Genomic DNA, 6,972 nt, shown 5'->3' with positions numbered 1-6,972 from the left:
AGGTATACTTCTTTAAAGAGTATTGAGTTGCGAAATTTATGCCCCCTATACACAGGTTATGCTGCAGTTTCGTGGAAGGCGGAGCCTTGGAAGGCTCTGGGGGCAGAGCCATGGAAGGCGGAGCCATGGAAGAGAGTACAGACAGGAACTGGCCGAAGTTGGCAACGCTGGCTCTGGGATGGACGAGACTTCCAGCTTGTTGGCCGTGGCAGGCGTGGGCATTGGTTTGTTGGCCGTGGCTGGCGTGGGTGTTGGCTTGTTGGCCGTGGCAGGCGTGGAGGGACGAGCCGTGAAAGGCTGGGGGCAACCACTGTGGGAGGAGATTTAAAGCCCTCTTCCTCCACACCCACAGTGAAAGGCGAGCCACTAACTCACAGAGTCTCCTCCACAAAATCGAGGAGCGTCCAGTGAGTATCCGCTGGAGGCAATAGCTCCTTTAGTGTACTACTGAGACCCGCCCTGAAGAAAACCACCAAAGAGTAGTCTGGGTAGTGCACCAAATTCGCCAGCTCTAAAAACGAATGGACGTGATCCTCAACAGGACAGTCCCCTTGCTTAAGGAGGAGAATTCTGACAGCTAGAGCCATCTTCAGGTGGTGTCACGAACCCCGCTCCTCTGCCCCATCTCCGCTTCCGCGAGCACGCACACATGCACTCCGCGAGCGTGCTCGCTTCCCGCTCCCTGGCTCCGCCCCCTTGAGCTCGTACGCTCTTTTTCCTCCCTCGGGCTTTCACGCCCGGTTTTGCTATTACGAGCTCTCGCTCGTAAACTCTCTCCCCCCTCTGACTCACATGCTCGCTTCTCACGCGCTTCCAATCAGCCTGAACATTATGACCACTTGCACTCACGCGCTTCTCGTCCCCACACATTAGTAACACCTGCACTCGTCTCATCACTCATATTCATTACACCCGCACCGCTCGTTAGTTCCCCTATATTACTCACTATCCTTTCGTTTGTTTGGTGTTGGTTATTGTATTTAGATCCCCGTGTTTTGACCCCCGCTAGTCTCATCTAGTTTTGCCCTGCTAGTCTCGTCTAGTTTTGACCCCCCCGTGATTCGTTTCCTCTTAGCTTGCCAGCCTCCTATTCCTCTTGTTCCCCTGTCTTTTGCTCCCTCTTGTGATACATTTGATTACCCGGCTTGACCCCTTGCTTCCCTTGACCACTCTATTTGTAGAATTGCCCTTCTGTCTCATCCTGATTACCCGGCTCTCGACCCTACGCTTTCCTCGACCATTCTCCCTCCGGATTTTCCTTATTGTACCTTTGCCTGCTCTTTATTTAAATAAAAGCAGTTTTGATTTCCATTGTGACTGTCTCATCTTGTGTGTGTGAGTGCGGGTTACAGAATAACCAACCCCACCGTTGACAGTCACAATGCCCCGCGCTAAGGATTCGCGCAGCTCACTCGAGCGGAGAAGCACGTCACATTCGGCACGAGGAGCTAAAGTGTGGAGAGAGGACCACGCGCTCATGGCCCGGGGGCAGCAGGTATGCACTGTGTCTGATTTATGTCACCCTGTTTCACCTGTGTCTGCCCCCGAGTCCGTTTATGCATCCAGTGCATTTCTGAGCGGCGTGAGCTCTCCATCCCCGGAGAGGTTGTGCGGCTCTTTGACGCTGACCAAGGGGTGTTTATGCGAGGCGGCGGTTGTGTGGCCCATGGCCCCGCCCTCGGCATTGTGGACCCAGCGGCCCAACTCGTGGGTTTGCATCAGGGGAGCCAAACCGTGGAGGCTTATATTATGGATTTTTGTGTCCTGGCGTACCAGGTGAATTTTAATGAGGTGGCTCTGAAGACCATTTTCCAATGTGGACTGAATGAGCCAACCTCATCATTAATGCCTGGTGGTCGCTGCCCCTTAACCTGGTTCAGTATATTGACCTCGCCCTACTGTACTCTGGTTCCTCGTTCACTGTGGGGGAGGCAGAAACTGAACCAGCGCTCCACACCAAGACCCCCCTCTCGAAGCCTACCACGGCCCCCGTCTCGAAGCCTACCACGGCCCCCGTCTCGAAGCCTTACACGGCCCCCGTCTTGAAGCCTTACACGGCCCCCGTCTTGAAGCCTTACACGGCCCTAGTCCCGAAGCCTGACACGGCCCCAATCCCGAGGCCTGTCACGGCCCCAGCCTCGAAGCCTGGCACGGCCAGCGAGTCAACGCCCATGCCTGCCACGGCCAGAGAGCCAGCGCCCATGCCCGCCACGGCCAACGAGCCAGCGCCCATGCCCGCCACGGCCAACGAGCCATCGCCCATGCCCGCCACGGCCAACGAGCCAGCGCCCATGCCCGCCACGGCAAACGAGCCAGCGCCCATGCCCGCCACGGCCAACGAGCCAGCGCCCATGCCCGCCACGGCCAACGAGCCAGCGCCCGTGTCCGCCACGGTCAGCGAGCCAGCGCCTGTAGCCTCGACCGCCCCAGAGCCAGCGCCTGTAGCCTCGACCGTCCCCATGGCCACATCCCCTGTTGGCCGAAGACGTCAGAGAAGGAAGAGGGCCCCTTCTCCCCAGTCTCGTCTTGTGCTCAAGACCGCAGAGGTTCCCCCAGAGTCTTCCACGGCTCTGCCGGGTTCTGCTCCGCCCCCAGAGTCTTCCACGGCTCTGCCGGGTTCTGCTCCGCCCCAGAGTCTTCCACGGCTCTGCCGGGTTCTGCTCCGCCCCCAGAGTCTTCCACGGCTCTGCAGACCTCTGCTCCGCCCTCAGAGTCTTCCACGGCTCTGCAGACCTCTGCTCCGCCCTCAGAGTCTTCCACGGCTCTGTCGGGTTCTGCTCCGCCCTCAGAGTCTTCCACGGCTCTGCCGGGCTCTGCTCCGCCCTCAGAGTCTTCCACGACTCTGCCGGCCTCTGCTCGCCCCTCCGAGCCCTCCCGGGCTCCACCTCTCGAGCCTCCCAAGGCTCCTCCTCTCGAGCCTCCCAGGGCTCCTCCTCTCGAGCCTCCGAGGGCTCCTCCTCACGAGCCTCCCAGAGCTCTACCCCTCAAGTCCCTCAGGGCTCCCCCTCCTTCCAAGCCTCTCACGGCTTCACCTCTCGAGTCTTTCAGGGCTCCATCCCTCGAGTCTTTCATGGCTCCACCCCTCAAGCCTCTCACGGCTTCGCCTCTCGAGTCTCTCAGGGCTCCTCCCCCTCTCAAGCCTCTCAGGGCTCCCCCTCTCGAGTCTTTCCGGGCTCCTCCTCCTCTCAAGCCTCTCAGGGCTCCGTCTCTCGAGTCTTTCATGGCTCCCCCCCTCAAGCCTCTCGAGCCTTCCAGGGCTCGGCCACTAGAGGCTCCTATGGCTCTGCCTCCCGAGCCTCCTACAGCTCCCCCTCCAGAGCCTCCTACGGCTCCACCTCCCGAGCCTCTCATGGCTCTGCTCCCAAAGACTCCAGAGCTTCCTAGGGCTCCGCCTCTCGAGCCTTCCACGGCTCCGCCACCCGAGCCTCCTACGGCTCTGCTCCCTAAGACTCCAGAGCCTTCTAGAGATTCGCCTCCTGAGCCTTCTACGGCGCCACCTCCCACGGCGTCACCTCCCCCGGCTCTGCCTCCAGAGCCTACCAGGGCTTCACTCCTGGAGCCTTCTACGGCACCACCTCCCACGGCGTCACCTCCCTCGGCTCTGCCTCCAGAGCCTTCCAGGGCTTCACCTCTGGAGCCTCCTACGGCGCCACCTCCTATGGCTCTGCCTCCAGAGCCTACCAGGGCTTCACTCCTGGAGCCTTCTACGGCGCCACCTCCCACGGCATCACCTCCCTCGGCTCTGCCTCCAGAGCCTTCCAGGGCTTCACTTCTGGAGCCTCCTACGGCGCCACCTCCATGGGCTCCACTTCCTGAGCCTTCCAGGCCTTCGCCCCTAAAGCCCCCCTTGGCTCCACCTCCAGAGCCTTCCAGTCCTTCGCCCCTAAAGCCTCCTTCGGCTCCACTTCCAGAGCCTTCCAGGCCTTCGCCCCTAAAGCCTCCTTCGGCTCCACCTCCAGAGCCTTCCAGGCCTTCGCCCCTAAAGCCTCCGTCGGCTCCACCTCCGGAGCCTTCCAGGACCCCACCTCCAGAGCCACCTACGGTGCCGCCTCTGATGGCTCCGCCTTTCACGGCTCAGCCCGGACTTCCTGACCCTCTACCTGTCCTGTGGCCTCTTCCCTGGCCTCCGGACCCTATTCCTGTCCGGTGGTCACCTTCCCGACCCCCGGACCCAGTCCCTGTCCTCCAGTCGCCTTCCAGACCTCCTGACCCAGTCTCTGCCCTATGGCTGCCCCCTAGATCTCCCGACCACCCGCCTGTCCGCTATGTTCCTCCTGACCTTGCCTTGAACTGCCCATTGACCCCCATGGACTGTTTTATTTCCCTTTTGTACCTTCTATCCCCCTTGGACTGCCCTCATATTGTTTGTGTGTTTTGTGGGTTTTCTATTCCCTCGGGCTCACACGCTCGTTCTGCTCCCTCGAGCTCACACGCTCGTTCTGCTCCCTCGAGCTCACACGCTCGTTCTGTTCCCTCGAGCTCACACGCTCGTTCTGCACCCCGCGAGCTCACATGCTCGTTCTGCCCCCTCGAGCTCACACGCTCGTTCTGTCCCCACGAGCTCACACGCTCGTTCTGTCCCCTCGAGCTCACACGCTCGTTCTGTCCCCTCGCGCTCCTCGCAGCCGAGCGCGGCCGTCAGGAGCCGTCCTATTCAGAGGGGGGAGTACTGTCACGAACCCCGCCCTCTGCCCCATCTCGGCTCCCGCGATAGCACGACACATGCACTCCATGAGCGTGCTCGCTTCCAGCTCCCTGGCTCCGCCCCCTTGAGCTTGTACGCTCTTTTTCCTCCCTCGGGCTTTCACGCCCGGTTTTGCTATTACGAGCTCTCGCTCGTAAACTCTCTCCCCCCTCTGACTCACATGCTCGCTTCTCACGCGCTTCCAATCAGCCTGAACATTATGACCACTTGCACTCACGCGCTTCTCGTCCCCACACATTAGTAACACCTGCACTCGTCTCATCAGTCATATTCGTTACACCCGCACCGCTCGTTAGTTCCCCTATATTACTCACTATCCTTTCGTTTGTTTGGTGTTGGTTATTGTATTTAGATCCCCGTGTTTTGACCCCCGCTAGTCTCATCTAGTTTTGCCCCGCTAGTCTCGTCTAGTTTTGACCCCCCCGTGATTCGTTTCCTCTTAGCTTGCCAGCCTCCTATTCCTCTTGTTCCCCTGTCTTTTGCTCCCTCTTGTGATACATTTGATTACCCGGCTTGACCCCTTGCTTCCCTTGACCACTCTATTTGTAGAATTGCCCTTCTGTCTCATCCTGATTACCCGGCTCTCGACCCTACGCTTTCCTCGACCATTCTCCCTCCGGATTTTCCTTATTGTACCTTTGCCTGCTCTTTATTTAAATAAAAGCAGTTTTGATTTCCATTGTGACTGTCTCATCTTGTGTGTGTGAGTGCGGGTTACAGGTGGACAGAATTTACAAATCACTCCTTTTCATTTTTATTAGTATTATCCATACTGTCCCAACTTTTTCAGAAGGGGGGTTGTATTATTTGTCACCTTGTTGTTATTACACGTTTTGTGAATATATGATTGAGAACAGAGTTGAAATCTCCACCAATCACCAGCTACCCTGAAGCCATTGACTTTTATTTAAATTTTATACAAAATTGACAATCATATTTAATCAAACTACACAATGAATATATTTTATTGATATTACAGTTTAATTTCCTGTTAATGCACAATTTTCTGTAAAGCTGCTTTGAAACTATGTGTGTTGTGTAAAGCGCTATACAAATAAACATGCCTTGACTAATACAGACAACACGAGTACAAGGAATCATAATTGTGTTTTTGTTTGTTCAAAATGCAATAAATGCAGAATGTTAAAGATACTGGTGTAGTACACTGTAGTTCATAACATATTTTAACATTTTTCAAAGTTACAGGGGTGGGGGAGTTCTCTGGGGGTTACGCCCCTTTGTACATAGCAACACCCATGGTTTCAAAGCCATAAACAATAAAGATCAAGGCTTTCATTTCAATAAAAGTTGACCATTATAATTTAAGAATTTCTGCTTAAGACAACAAGGCTAAAAGTACAACCTTGTACGTGTCAGCCTGCATTACTTATAAGATCTAGTTTGTAAGGAGTTACTCATTTTTTACTGTTCCACAAATCACAGACCATTGATCTTCTTTGACATCCTGCAATTATCTTCAAAAACAAATTTGACATCAAACTAAAAAAAACACCGGTTGTGGTTTTTAATATTATATACCTATTTTTTTTTAAATTACACATCTTTTGGAAATATTAAATATTTGACATTCATATGAGCACATTCACAATTTATTGCTTGAAATAAACTTTTCTTTCCTTAAAAAATAAAATTCTTACATGGCAAAATGCTGACTATCAAAAAAGTGTTCTTTGGATAAAATAGACAATAATACGGATATAAATTGCTTTTTTTGTGGCCTGTCTTGGAAAAAAATAGTTTCTCAGATTTCAGAAAGTCAATCCTAATCAATTCTGTAAAGACACAACTAAACCTGATTTTGTTTTTATTTTATTTAATTTTACTTAAAATATAAAGCTATCCTGAATTTTTTATGCTTAGTTTTAGTTTTAATATGTATTTATTTTTACTTTAAACATACAAATTTGAGGATTACCTTGTTTGTCTCAAGATAGTCCCTGTGTGAAGAGACACTGCCGTTGATTCAGCTGCCAAGATAATAAGTGCTTTCAAAAGAAACCACCTTTTTTAGGGTGTAACACGACAAAAGAGCATTATCAAACGTACTTTTTCTGTGCTTTTACTTTTGTTTCTGTTTACGATTATGTAACTGGAACTATATTAGAATGGATGCAATGTTGCTGTGGTGGGCAAGACAGGATGCTCAAACAAATAAACAGGACAATGTTCAGGACAATAAACAGGAAATATTCCATTTAAAATGGCTCATTTTCTATAGCTCTCCAATCTCATTTGTGCTTGCACAT

General features: G+C 53.1%; 1 protein-coding gene across 1 annotated transcript in view; it reads right to left on the bottom strand.

Moving 5' to 3' along the window:
* LOC127620369 (uncharacterized) overlaps positions 1-6,701 on the bottom strand; it is a 12,783-nt gene extending 6,082 nt beyond the window's left edge. Inside the window, exon 1 of the mRNA XM_052093586.1 lies at positions 6,642-6,701. The gene's annotated coding sequence lies outside the window, so the exon portion shown is untranslated. The remainder of the gene's footprint in view (positions 1-6,641) is intronic.
* Between the last annotated feature and the right edge of the window lie 271 nt (positions 6,702-6,972).

This window comes from Xyrauchen texanus, chromosome 26 (genome assembly GCF_025860055.1).
Source record: "Xyrauchen texanus isolate HMW12.3.18 chromosome 26, RBS_HiC_50CHRs, whole genome shotgun sequence".
Classification (NCBI taxonomy): domain Eukaryota; kingdom Metazoa; phylum Chordata; class Actinopteri; order Cypriniformes; family Catostomidae; genus Xyrauchen; species Xyrauchen texanus.
Note: the sequence above shows the minus strand (reverse complement) of the source record. Positions and strands in the feature narration are given on the sequence as shown.